The following is a 15,567-nucleotide window of genomic DNA, read 5'->3' on the forward strand; positions in this document are numbered from 1 at the left end:
ACCGCCTTCAGCCCAGGGCATGATCCTGGAGACTCAAGATCGAGTCCCACATCGGGCTCCCTGCATGGAGCCTGCTTCTCCCTCTGCCTGTATCTCTGCCTCTGTGTGTGTGTGTGTGTGTGTGTGTGTGTGTGTGTGTGTGTGTGTGTAATGAATAAATAAATAAAATCTTAAAAAAAAAAGTCAAGAGGGGTGTTCATTGGTGCATTAGGTCACTGTTCGGTGAGGGCAAGGAGAACTTGTGACAGAGGCCAGCCTTATCACACTGTGCACCTGGCCACCTGGATGGGTGCTCACTGACTGCTTGGGGAAATGTTGAGGCAACAGAAAATATGTTTTAATATTTAAAGTACAAGGTTATAAACTATTATTGTCTTTACTTTATAGAGGGCAAAGGCAAGCCACCATCGAGGTGTTCTTTGTCACACAGCTAGCAAGTGGTGAAACTGGGATTTGAACCCTAGTTGTCTGATTTTTAGAATACTCAGATTTAACCACATCCCTGGTGTATTCTTTTTTTTTTTTTTTTTTTCCTGGTGTATTCTTGAAGCCAAATAATATATTTGTTCAGATGAAATTCCCTATAAAATTACTTTAAAAAAAGTTAAATTCTAAGGGATTCAGGATGTGACCAACTACATTACTTAAGATAAGGGGAGAAGTGCCATGGCTCTTCTGGAAGAAGGAAAAGATAAGAGAGAAGAAACAGAGAAACTGGACAGGGGTTGTGTTTGGAGTGAGCAAGGCCTCACTATCTCTTGATGCATCCGGGTTCCCCAACTCTTCCATCAAAATATATGATAATCATGTATGGCTTGAAGAAAGAGGACTGTTGGGGAAATCACTAAAAGTTAAAAACCTTGTAGCACCTAGATTGCTGTTAGTGAGAAATTCGTCTGCCCTCTCCCATCATCTTCTAAGAGCTGGGTCATGCTCAGGACACAGTAGGAGCTTTGAACAAGGATGAGAAGCTCTGGGATCATCCTCAGCCCTGCCTCACTAGCTATGGGAACGTGAGCAAGTTACATGATCTATATTTGTCTCTGCTTTCTAGCCTTTCTGGCCATAAGAGTTTATGACCTCATAACCAGAATTGTTCCTTAAACTTTTCTCTAAGGTTCAAAATCTATCATAATACCTTTTCAAAAAGAAACTCTCCATCACACTATTAAGATAATTGTTCACAGACTAAACCACACGTGTAAAATAATATTCTGTTCACACAAATGTAAGGTTATATACCATCAATGATGAGAAATACTTTGGAATCATTTTTCTGGTTTCTTATCTATTTTTGAGTTGTTATTTACTGTAGCTTATATTCTCTTTAGTTTAAGAATCCTTATAATTAGGACACATTTGTTTAAATGAGCATATCCAACTACATAATGGGTAGAAATAGCCTAAATCTTATTAACTCAAGTGCTCGCTCTCATAACCATTTCAATGGAAAAGACATGTTGCTGCCAAATATTATCCAATATATTGTCTCTTTGGTTGCATAAAAAGATAAAGTAACCCTGGAATATAACATATTCCAAAAATCTGGTGGTTCATGAAGTGAAAAATTATGGGCTTGTGTTTTTTATGAAATTTGAAAGGTCAAGAGGGTAAGCAGATGGCTAACTGTAGAATTTATTATACATTAAGCAATTGTTTTGATGTGCCAGGCAAAGTCCTGGAAGCTTATGAGATTGTAAAATCCAATGACCCTGCATTAGACTGAGGGTTCAGCTCATGATACACATGCAATTTTAGATATCACATCTTTCTCTGGTTTATTATCTGTCAGAAACTCACACGATTCGACACGATTCATACCCTGCACTGTAGTTTCTACTATTGCTCTTTTTTTAACCTCTCTTTTTCATCTTGCCATTTTATGCTTCTTTTACAATATTACTAAGTTCAGGATAATGAAGTGACAGCTCAGCAATGCTGAATGATTTTTCAGTAACTTTTCAGTACTCATAAGTAATAAAATTTTATAAAGGATATAAAGAACTTAGATACTCAATCCCACATACTGTCCTCAATGTACATGAGTAATTTTATTGCATCAGTTTTTGAATACACAGACTACAGTAGGGTTTTTTGCTTGTTTGCTTTCACAACTGTAGAAAATGCTTAAGACAAATTTTCTTCTTTTAAAAAAGATCCTTAAAAAATGAGCTGGGGAAAAAAATGATCTGGGATATTATAGTTGCAGACTCTTTCTCAAATCAAAGCAAAACAAAGACAGATATCTTACAAGACTAAAGAAACACTTTAGTGGGATGTTTTTAGTGTGAAGTTAATAAAAGTTTACCAGTTATGCTATGAAAGAGTATGCTGTAGTGCTCTGCTTCAGGTGTTTCTAGTGGATGATGTCAAGTAACTAAATACTGACTCAAAGACAGTTTAGCAATTTACCACCCCACCCCCTGGAGTTTTAGGAACTATAATACTTCTCACTTTTAAGATTATTATATGAATAACAATTCCATTAAATGCACTACTAAAAACTCAAATGGCTCAGAATTCTAAAGGAGTGACTAGAATATACCATTGTTCATCATTATATTCCTTTTAAGAAAGTCACTAATTTTAAATACATCTAATTTAATTTAGTGGTAGCTCCCCAACTGTTGGGCATGCTTGGGCAGGTAGTCTTTAGTAAAACATGGATGCCTCTTTTTTGGAAAGATTTATTTATTTTTATTTTTTTGGAGGGTAGAGGCAGAGGGAGAAAGAGAGAGAAGCTTAAGCAGATTCCAGGCTGAGTGTGGAGCCCAAGGACATGGGGCTGCATCCCAGGACCCTGAGATCAGACCTGAGCCAGAACCAAGAGTTGGACACTCAACCCACTGTACCACCCAGATGCCCCAAAATATGGATACCTTTTTAAAAAATTTTAAGTGACATCTTTGTTCTGTATGTTTTAGAGAAAACTTAAATGCCAACACATCACACCTAAAAGAACATCTTCCAAGATAAATGTTCATTCAACATCCTCATTGCAAAGTTTTTTAGTGTAGAGGATAATGTTAACAGAGGTTTTTACTCCTCCTCAGTTCTGTGGGATGTTTATTAAAGATAGCTGACATGTGATCTAGTAAGAATATTTATATCTCTGCCAAATTAATATAAATTTAGGAATGATTTATTGCAGATTATGGGGGAGGCTACTATTTTTAGTAGCAAGCTGTCTTGTTTAGTGAGGCCTCTTGTTTAAAGAAAGGTTTCAATACATATTGAACTATTTATCAGGGCAGGAACTACTACCAGGTGGACATTTTTAAAATTTTAAACTAAAAAAAATAAAAAATAAAAAGCTGTTGAGTAGGTGAAAGGGTCAGTGTGATAGAAAGTAAAACGTATTATATGATCCTGAGAACACTGAAATATGCTCTTGATAGAAAATGAAACCGTTCAAGACATTTTACTTTTCTAGAACTAAGCTGAATCCTCTACTTAAAAAAAAAAAAAAAAAGAGTTGGAAATATAGATCATTTCTAAAGAGTGCTGCAATGGCTCCAGTGTGAAGCACTTTTGCTTGAAGACAAATCTAATTCACTTTTTCATCTGTATCATCCATATCATATTATCCTCCATGAAGCATGGCTATCAAAATTAAATGAGATACATTTATTAAGTATCTAGGTGAGTGCACGACATTTAGAGGATACTACTTAAAATTCTCTTTTCCTTCAATTCCCCCCTTTTCTCTGCTGTCTCTCCCATCCTAAGTTACAGTGATTTATCTCAAGATAGTTTATACCCACATTTACAAAACTCCTTGCAGTTGGAGAATTATTATAGTACAAACATTCAGTTGAGGAGCACACACATGGCTCCAAATCAATTCTGTACAGAAAAACAACCCAAAATGTAAGCTACCTTTACAAACTTTTAAGAGAATGCACGTAAGGTCAAAGTACACTGTAGATATGTTGCCTAGAGATAGGCAGAGCCTTTAATAGCTTAAAAAAATGTTTTTTTCATCAATAGTATTCTGAGATTCAACAGAAATTTTAATTTTTTTTTGATAATCTATAGAAATGTATGCCTCCTGTAAATGACAGTAGCACTACTTTTAAAATGGGGCCACTATTTGACACATCCATGTAAAAAGCCAAAATTCAAACACAAGTATCTGTAAGAGTTGTCATATCTGAAAAACATGAAAGACTGCAAAAGTACATAAACTTCAAAGTCTTTATCACTGGACATAAAATATGTATATTAGGACACCACCTACATCTAATGTCTTTTGAATATGAAAAAAAAGAAAAAGTATGTGTTTATCTTAGGAAGAACATTTCAAATTCTAGTTTAATGATCAAATTTGGTAGGAGTGGTAGATTTTAGAAATAGAAAATAATTAGGTAATGTGAATATTATAAATCTCAGAAGTTGGGCTACATGAATCTCTTCTCTGTTATGAAATCATTGACAACTCTATAAATAGGATTTTATGTGAACCACTTATATCACCTACACAAACCTGTAAGTATTCCAGTCACCATCCGTGGTCTGTGTTAACTTCAAGCATACTGAGAAAAGTCACTTCCAAAACTACACAGGAAGGTAAAATGGTTTTATTGATTAAAAGTGAGAAAAATTGCTCTTGATGTCTACAGATCCAGATTTTACAAAAGTCTTCAGGAACCTCAGGTTATGAAGTTGACGTCCTTTTCTTTAAGAATAAACATTTTCACCTGAGGAAAATGTATAATTCAGTGTATACTCTAGTTTGAAAAAAAATCAACAGCATAATATTAATATTTGTTTAAGAAGCAATTAATGTGCTTACAATGAATTTTGTCTACTGGAGCGATGGCCGCCTTATGACTTTAGTTTAAAGAGCATAACTAAGTGATTTAAGTTGAAATCCTATGAAGTTTGGGTAGTATTAGAGAATTAGTATTTAAGAGAATTTTAATCCTCTCATATTTTTATATTTAATTTTTTAAACATTTAGGGCTATTTATTATTGAGAAAAGCTTTGTTCTTTAAGTCAGACAATGAAAGTACTTATGAAAGGAATCAGATACGTTAAAATTTAAAATGCAAAAAAAAAAAAAAAAAAAAAAAAAAAATGCAGTTAAAGTATTTGAAGATGTTTAATTAAATTTATAAATGGGACCAGGCATTCCTCAAAGACAACAAAATGTTAATGCAAAATAAATAGAGAAAATAATAACATCTGTATGCTAAACATAAAAACTTAAAATATTTTGCTATAATTTCATACCTTAAATTTTAATATTAAAAAACTAAATTTCCGGGGGGAGGGGCAAGACGGCGGCAGAGCAGGGTCTCCAGGTCACCTGGTCCTCAACAAATGACCTAGAAAACCATCCAATCATCCTGAAAATCTACGAATTCGGCCTGAGATTTAAAGAGAGACCAGCTGGAACGCTACAGTGAGAAGAGTTCGCGCTTCTATCAAGGTAGGAAGACGGGGAAAAAGAAATAAAGACACAAAAGGCCTCCGAGGGGGAGGGGCCCCGAGGAGCCGGGCTGAGGCCGGGGCGAGTGTCCCCAGGACAGGAGAGCCCCGACCCGGAGGAGCAGGAGCTGCACCGACCTTCCCCGCGGAAAGGGGCTCCCCGGGAATTGGAGCAGGATCCCCAGAAAGGCGGGGACGCCCTCGGGCTCCCGGGGACAGTAACAGAGGAACTGAGCCCCGGGAGATGCGCCGAGCTCCCTAAGGGCTGCAGCGCTCGGCGGACCCGGAGCAGCTCGGAGGGGCTCGGGCGGCGGCTCCGCGGAGGGGGCTGCGGGGCGGGAGCGAATCCAACAGCGCAGGCCCCGGAGCACAGGGCGCCCCGACACAGCCCAGGATCCGGCCTCCCCCGGGACAGGCAGAGGCCGGGAGGGCCCAGGACAGCGAGGACGCTCCTGCCTGGAACTGAGCAAATCAGCAGCCCCGCCCCAGAGCCCCCAGGCCCTGCAGACGGAGAGCCCCGGAGCTACTGCGGGAGCTGACTCCAGGGTCCCAGAGCTGCCCCCGCCACTGTGGCTTCCTCCCGGGGCCTCACGGGGCGAACACCCCCCACTGAGCCCTGCACCAGGCAGGGGCAGAGCAGCTCCCCCAAGTGCTCACACCTGAGAATCAGCACAGCAGGCCCCTCCCCCAGAAGACCAGCGAGACGGACCAGGTCCAGGGGAAGTCAAGGGACTTACAGTGTACAGAATCAGAAGATACTTCCCCGTGTTTTCTGTTTTTTTTTTTCTTTTTTGCTTTTTGATTTCTGTTTGCTTCCCCAACCCTTTTCTTTCCTTTCTTTCTTTTTCTTTCTTTTTTTCTTCTCTTTTTTTCCTTTCTTCCTTTTTCTCTTTTCTTTCCTTTTTTTCTCTCTTTTTCTCCTTTTCCCAATACAACTTGTTTTTGGCCACTCTGCACTGAGCAAAATGACTAGAAGGAAAACCTCACCTCAAAAGAAAGAATCAGAAACAGTCCTCTCTCCCACAGAGTTACAAAATCTGAATCACAATTCAATGTCAGAAAGCCAATTCAGAAGCACTATTATACAGCTACTGGTGGCTCTAGAAAAAACCATAAAGGACTCAAGAGACTTCATGACTGCAGAATTTAGATCCAATCAGGCAGAAATTAAAAATCAATTGAATGAGATGCAATCCAAACTAGAAGTCCTAACGACGAGGGTTAACGAGGTGGAAGAATGAGTGAGTGAGGTAGAAGACAAGTTGATGGCAAAGAGGGAAACTGAGGAAAAAAGAGACAAACAATTAAAAGACCATGAAGATAGATTAAGGGAAATAAACGACGACCTGAGGAAGAAAAAAACTACGTTTAATTGGGGTTCCCAAGGGCGCCGAATGGGCCAGAGGGCCAGAATATGTATTTGAACAAATCCTAGCTGAAAACTTTCCTAATCTGGGAAGGGAAACAGGCATTCAGATCCAGGAAATAGAGAGATCCCCCCCTAAAATCAATAAAAACCGTTCACCACCTCCACATTTAATAGTTAAGCTTGCAAATTCCAAAGATAAAGAGAAGATCCTTAAAGCAGCAAGAGACAAGAAATCCCTGACTTTTATGGGGAGGAGTATTAGGGTAACAGCAGACCCTAATGTGACATCCAAACCAGCTCTGCAAGAAATTTTAAGGGGGACTCTTAAAATTCCCCTTTAAGAAGAAGTTCAGTGGAACAATCCACAAAAACAAGGACTGAATAGATATGATGACACTAAACTCATATCTATCAATAGTAACTCTGAACGTGAACAGGCTTAATGACCCCATCAAAAGGCGCAGGGTTTCAGACTGGATAAAAAAGCAGGACCCATCTATTTGCTGTCTACAAGAGACTCATTTTAGACAGAAGGACACCTACAACCTGAAAATAAAAGGTTGGAGAACCATTTACCATTCAAATGGTCCTCAAAAGAAAGCAGGGGTTGCCATCCTTATATCAGATAAATTAAAATTTACCCCGAAGACTATAGTGAGAGATGAAGAGGGACACTATCTCATACTCAAAGGATCTATCCAACAAGAGGACTTAACAATCCTCAATATATATGCCCCGAATGTGGGAGCTGCCAAATATTTAAACCAATTAATAACCAAACTGAAGAAATACTTTGATAATAATACACTTATACTTGGTGACTTCAATCTAGCTCTCTCTATACTAGATAGGTCTTCTAAGCACAACATCTCCAAAGAAACGAGAGCTTTAAATGATACACTGGACCAGATGGATTTCACAGATATCTACAGAACTTTACATCCAAACTCAACTGAATACACAGTCTTCTCAAATGCACATGGAACTTTCTCCAGAATAGACCACATACTGGGTCACAAATCGGGTCTGAACCGATACCAAAAGATCGGGATAGTCCCCTGTATATTCTCAGACCATAATGCCTTGAAATTAGAACTCAATCACAACAAGAAGTTTGGAAGGACCACAAACACGTGGAGGTTAAGGACCATCCTGCTAAAAGATGAAAAGGTCAACCAGGAAATTAAGGAAGAATTAAAAAGATTCATGGAAACTAATGAGAATGAAGATACAACCGTTCAAATTCTTTGGGATGCAGCAAAAGCAGTCCTGAGGGGGAAATACATCACAATACAAGCATCCATTCAAAAACTGGAAAGATCTCAAATTCAAAAGCTCACCTTACACATAAAGGAGCTAGAGAAAAAGCAACGAATAGACCCCACCCCCAGCAGAAGAAGACAGTTAATTAAAATTCGAGCAGAACTCAATGATATCGAGACCAAAAGAACTGTGGAACAGATCAACAGAACCAGGAGTTGGTTCTTTGAAAGAATTAATAAGATAGATAAACCATTAGCCAGCCTTACTAAAAAGAAGAGAGAGAAGACTCAAATTAATAAAATCATGAATGAGAAAGGAGAGATCACTACCAACACCAAGGAAATACAAACGATTTTAAAAACATATTATGAACAGCTGTACGCCAATAAATTAGGAAATCTAGAAGAAATGGACGCATTCCTGGAAAGCCACAAACTACCAAAACTGAAGCAGGAAGAAATAGAAAACCTGAACAGGCCAATAACCAGGGAGGAAATTGAAGCAGTCATCAAAAACCTCCCAAGACACAAGAGTCCAGGGCCAGATGGCTTCCCAGGGGAATTCTATCAAACGTTTAAAGAAGAAATCATACCTATTCTACTAAAGCTGTTTGGAAAGATAGAAAGAGACGGAGTACTTCCAAATTCGTTCTATGAGGCCAGCATCACTTTAATTCCGAAACCAGACAAAGACCCCACCAAAAAGGAGAATTACAGACCAATATCCCTGATGAACATGGATGCAAAAATTCTCAACAAGATACTAGCCAATAGGATCCAACACACATTAAGAAAATTATTCACCATGACCAAGTAGGATTTATCCCTGGGACACAAGGCTGGTTCAACACTCGTAAAACCATCAATGTGATTCATCATATCAGCAAGAGAAAAACCAAGAACCATATGATACTCTCATTAGATGCAGAGAAAGCATTTGACAAAATACAGCATCCATTCCTGATCAAAACCCTTCAAAGTGCTGGGATAGAGGGAACTTTCCTCGACATCTTAAAAGCCATTTTCGAAAAGCCCACAGCAAATATCATTCTCAATGGGGAAGCACTGGGAGCCTTTCCCCTAAGATCAGGAACAAGACAGGGATGTCCACTCTCACCACTGCTGTTCAACATAGTTCTGGAAGTCCTCGCCTCAGCAATCAGACAACAAAAAGACATTAAAGGCATTCAAATTGGCAAAGAAGAAGTCAAACTCTCCCTCTTCGCCGATGACATGATACTCTACATAGAAAACCCAAAAGCCTCCACCCCAAGATTGCTAGAACTCATACAGCTATTTGGTAGCGTGGCAGGATACAAAATCAATGCCCAGAAATCAATGGCATTTCTATACACTAACAATGAGACTGAAGAAAGAGAAATTAAGGAGTCAATCCCATTTACAATTGCACCCAAAAGCATAAGATACCTAGGAATAAACTTAACCAAAGAGGTAAAAGATCTATACCCTAAAAACTATAGAACACTTCTGAAAGAAATTGAGGAAGACACAAAGAGATGGAAAAATATCCCATGCTCATGGATTGGCAGAATTAATATTGTAAAAATGTCAATGTTACCCAGGGCAATTTACACGTTTAATGCAATCCCTATCAAAATACCATGGACTTTCTTCAGAGAGCTAGAACAAATTATTTTAAGATTTGTGTGGAATCAGAAAAGACTCCGAATAGCCAGGGGAATTTTAAAAAAGAAAACCATAGCTGGGGGCATCACAATGCCAGATTTCAGGTTGTACTACAAAGCTGTGGTCATCAAGACAGTGTGGTACTGGCACAAAAACAGACACATAGATCAATGGAACAGAATAGAGAACCCAGAAGTGGACCCTGAAATGTATGGTCAACTAATATTTGATAAAGGAGGAAAGACTATCCATTGGAAGAAAGACAGTCTCTTCAATAAATGGTGCTGGGAAAATTGGACATCCACATGTAGAAGAATGAAACTGGACCACTCTCTTTCACCATACACAAAGATAAACTCAAAATGGATGAGAGATCTAAATGTGAGACAAGAGTCCATCAAAATCCTAGAGGAGAACACAGGCAACACCCTTTTTGAGCTTGGCCACAGTAACTTCTTGCAAGATACATCCACAAAGGCAAAAGAAACAAAAGCAAAAATGAACTATTGGGACTTCATCAAGATAAGAAGCTTTTGCACAGCAAAGGATACAGTCAACAAAACTAAAAGACAACCTACAGAATGGGAGAAGATATTTGCAAATGACATATCAGATAAAGGGCTGGTTTCCAAAATCTATAAAGAACTTATTAAACTCAACACCAAAGAAGCAAACAATCCAATCATGAAATGGGCAAAAGACATGAAGAGAAATCTCACAGAGAAAGACATGGACATGGCCAACATGCACATGAGAAAATGCTCTGCATCACTTGCCATCAGGGAAATACAAATCAAAACCACAATGAGATACCACCTCACACCAGTGAGAATGGGGAAAATTAACAAGGCAGGAAACAACAAATGTTGGAGAGGATGCGGAGAAAAGGGAACCCTCGTACACTGTTGGTGGGAATGTGAACTGGTGCAGCCACTCTGGAAAACTGTGTGGAGGTTCCTCAAAGAGTTAAAAATAGACCTGCCCTACGACCCAGCAATTGCACTGTTGGGGATTTACCCCAAAGATTCAGATGCAATGAAACGTCGGGACACCTGCACCCCGATGTTTCTATCAGCAATGGCCACAATAGCCAAACTGTGGAAGGAGCCTCGGTGTCCATCGAAAGATGAATGGATAAAGAAGATGTGGTCTATGTATACAATGGAATATTACTCAGCAATTAGAAATGACAAATACCCACCATTTGCTTCAACGTGGATGGAACTGGAGGGTATTATGCTGAGTGAAATAAGTCAATCGGAGAAGGACAAACAGTGTATGTTCTCATTCATTTGGGGAATATAAATAATAGTGAAAGGGAATATAAAGGAAGGGAAAAGAAATGTTGGGAAATATCAGGAAGGGAGACAGAACATAAAGACTCCTAACTCGGGGAAACGAACTAAGGGTGGTGGAAGGGGAGGAGGGCGGGTGTTGGAGGGGAATGGGTGACGGGCACTGAGGTGGACACTTGACGGGATGAGCACTGGGTGTTTTTCTGTATGTTGGTAAATTGAACACCAATAAAAATTAATTAAAAAAAAAAAAAAACTAAATTTCCTAACTCTGGGAAATGAACTAGGGGTAGTGGAAGGGGAGGAGGGCATGGAGTGGGGGTGAATGGGTGACGGGCACTGACGGGGGCACTTGACGGGATGAACACTGGGTGTTATTCTGTATGCTGGCAAATTGAACACCAATAAAAAATAAATTTATTATTAAAAAAATAAAAATAAAAAACTAAATTTCTGAATAATATTTTAAAAATTTTATGTGTGATAAGAACATGTAACATGTAATCTCTTAAATTTTTAAGTGTGCATTATTGTTGACTGTAACTACAATGTTGTTAGCAGATCTCTAGAAGTTACTAGTCTGGCTTGACTGAAATGGTATACCTATTGGTTAGTAGCTCTGTGTTTTCTCCTTCCCCTAGCCCCTCGTGACCACCATTCCACTCTTAAATTCTAGGAGTCTGACTGCAGGCATACCTTGAGATATTGTGGGTTTGGTTCCTTCTAGACCACCACAATAAGGTAAGTACTGCAATAAAATGAGTCAAAAATTTTTTTGTTTGGTTTTCAAGTGCATAAGAATGTCATGTTTATACTGTTGTCTATTAAATGTCCAACAACATTCTGTCTAAAAAAAAAAAAATGTATAGGGCAGCCCAGGTGTCCCAGCGCTTGATCCTGGACACCCGGGATCAAGTCCCACCTCGGGCTCCCTGCATGGAGCCTGCTTCTCCTTCTGCCTGTGTCTCTGCCACTCTCTCTCTGTGTCTGTCATAAATAAATAAATAAAATATTTTTTTAAGTGAGAAAAAATAAAAAAACAATGTGTATGACTTAATTAAAACATTTTATTACTTAGGAATGCTAACCATCCTCTGAGCTTTCAGTAAGTCAAAATCCTTTTGCAAGGGTTTCACCTAGATGTTAAAAGCTGTTGACTGATCAAGGTGCTGATTGCTGAAGATTGGAAATTTCTTAAAATAAAACAACAAAGTTTGCTCCATTGACTCTTTCTTTCATTAACAATATTTCCATAGCATGCAATCTGGTTGATAGCACTTTACTCACAGCAGACCTTTCAGAATTGGAGTCAGTCCTCTTAAAACCGGCTGTTGCTTTATCAACTAAGTTCATGTAATATTCTAAATCCTTTGTTGTCATTTCAACTTTTATCTCAGCATCTTCACCAGGAATAGATTCCATCTCAAGAAAGTACTGTATTAAAAAAAAAAGAAAGAAAGTACTATATTTGTGACATCAATAAGATGTTCATCATCTGTTCAAGTTTTATCATGAGATTTCAGGAACTCTGTCACATATTCAGGCTCCACTTCTAATTATTTTGCTATTTCCACTACATCTGCAGTTACTTCTTCCACTGAAGTCTTGAACCCCTCATGGTCATCCATGAGAGTTGGAATCACTTCTTCCAATTTCCTGTTGATGTTGCTATTTTGACCTCTTCCCATGAATCTTAAATGTTCTTAATGGCATCTTGAATGGTGAGTCCTGTCCAGAGATCTTCAATTCACTTTGCCCAGAGCTATCTGAGGAATCACTATCTATGGCAGCTTGTAGACTTACAAAACAGATTTCTTAAATAATAAGAGTTGAAAGTCAAATTGACTCCTTGACCCAGGGCTGCAGATTAGATGTTATGAAAGCAGGTATAAAAACATTAATCTCCTGGTGCCTTTCTGTCAGAGCTCTTGGTGAGCAGGTGCATTGTCAATGAGTAGTAATATTTTGAGAGGAATCTGTTTTTTTTTTCCCTGTTCAATAGGTCTCAACATTGGATTTAAAATATTCAGCAAGCCATGCTATAAACCGATGTGCTGTCATCCAAGCTTTGTTGTTCCATTTATAGAGCATAGGCAGAGTAGATTTAGCATAATACTTAAGGACTCTAGGATGTCCAGAAGGGTAAATGAGCAAGTATTAGCTTCAACTTAATGTCACCAGCTCCATTAGCCCCTATCAGCCTCTCCTTTGAAGCTCTGGAGCCTGGCATTGATTTGTCCTCTCTAGCAATGAAAATCCTAGATGACATCTTTTTCGAAAAGAAGGCTGCTGCTTTATTCACATTGTAGGCCTGTTTTTTGTGTAGCCATCTGTGCTAATTACCTTAGCTGGATCTGGGTAATTTGCTGCTACTGCAACATTAGCACTTGCTGCTTCACCTTGCACTTTTATGTTATGATGACGGCTTCTTCCCTAAAACCTCATGAACCAACCTTTGCTAGCTTCCAATTTTTTTCTTCTACAAGTTCCTCACTTCTCTTAGCCTTCATAAAATTAAAGAGAGTTAGGGCTTTGCTCTGGATTAGGCACTGACTTAAGTGAATGTTGGGTCTGGTTGGATCTTCTATCCAGACCACTAACATTTTTTCTTTATCATCAATAATACCATTTTACTTTCTTATCATTCATGTGGTCTACTGGAGTAATGCTTTTAATTTTCTTCAAGAACTTTTCCTTTGTGTTCACAACTTGGCCATTTCCCCAAGACGACTGTTTATCTCAGCTTTTGATGTGGCTTCGTCACATTCCATGTGACGCCAAGCTTAATCATTTCTAGCTTTTGATTTAAAGTGAAAGACATGTTACTCTTCATTTCCCTTGAATATTCAGAGTCCATTGTAGGGTTACTAATTGGCCTAATTTCAATATTATTGTGTCTCAAGATAGAGGGAAGTCCAAGCAGAGGGAGAGAGATGAGGGAACAGCCAATAGATGAAACAGTCAGAACACATGTTTATTGATTAGATTTGCCATCTTACATAGCCACGGTCTATAGTGCTCCAGACAATTACATTAGTACCATCAAAGATCACTGGTCACATATCATCATAACAAATACAGTTGATCCTTGAATAATGAGGGGTAAAGGGTACTAATCCCTTGCACAGTCAAAAATCCATATATAACTTTTGACTCCACAAAACTTAATTCCTAATACCTTCTTATTTTATTTTATTTTTTTCTAATAGCTTCTAATGACTAGAAGCCTTATCAATAACATAAACGCTTAACTTATATTTTGCACATGTATTATTATTGTATTCTTACAATAAAGTAAGCTAAAGAAAACAAAGTATTAAACAAATCATAAGGAAGAGGAAATACATTAAAATACATTTATTTTATTTATAATACGGTACTGTTTTGTAAAAGAAATCTGTGTATAAGTGGGTTTATGAAGCTTAGACCATGTTGTTGAAAGCTCAACTATATAATAATAATGAAAATGTTTGAAGTTTCCGGGAGTTATCAAAATGTGACACAAAGACGTAAAGAGAAAATGCTGCTGGAGAAATGGTAGACCTGCTTGACTGAGCCTTGCCAGAAACTTTCAATCTGTAAAAAATGCCACATCTGCAAAGTACAAAAGTGAAACACAGTAAGATAAGGTATCCCTGTAGTGAGTTTGGCATTATCAAATCCACCTCATGGCAAAAGTTTTAAAGTAATAATTACAAGGTCTATGTTTATATATTTGTATGTGTTTATTGTAGATGTGTAGTGTTTTCTACTCCTGGATGGTACTGCTAAAAATGAATTCATAGAAGAGCTCTATTTAATTGGCTTTGAATTAAGCACTTACACATTAAGCTTTTCTAAACCTCAGAAATATAAGAGAAACTAAGTCAAATAATTTTCAAGTCCACATAATATAGGGTAATTTGCAGTAAATATAAGCTACTATAACTTTGTCAGTTTAATTAATTATAGCCATATCCTAAAGTTATCAAATTGATTATAATGTGGACATACACATACACATCGTATTATACTTGTGTTTACACATCAAATATTTAACCTTATGTCTGTTGCAAAGTTTGTCAGCAAAAATAACTTAGAATATGGTTGCTTTTGTCTAATGTCTCATGAAGTTTTTGTGGGTAATTGAAACATAATGACTGAGAGCAAAGTAATAGGTGTGACATGAGTTTTTAGGTGAACGTTTTAGCAAAAACTATGTTTTATAGTATATGTGCTTAAAAATAATTTCCAGAATCTTTTTGGTAATCTGAAACTTTAAGTTTTGTTAAGTTAAGTTAAATAACAGACATTTACTGAATACCTAGATCATTTTTAAATAAAATAATGAAAGATTAATTACTGAACATAAATTTATCTACTTTGGGCACCCATATTACAGAAAAACTACAAGATAAGTTTGAATCTGTTAATAAACATATCTTGCCTTTTATTAGAAAACAGTAGTATGAGGAAGTTTCTATGAATTATAAAATATATTCATAAATTTGTTGGTTTTACAGATAGTTCACAACCACACACATTTAGTTTTCACTAAAAACTACATTTTGTAAGGGTTAA

This window comes from Vulpes lagopus, chromosome 22, assembly GCF_018345385.1.
Source record: "Vulpes lagopus strain Blue_001 chromosome 22, ASM1834538v1, whole genome shotgun sequence".
Lineage (NCBI taxonomy): Eukaryota > Metazoa > Chordata > Mammalia > Carnivora > Canidae > Vulpes > Vulpes lagopus.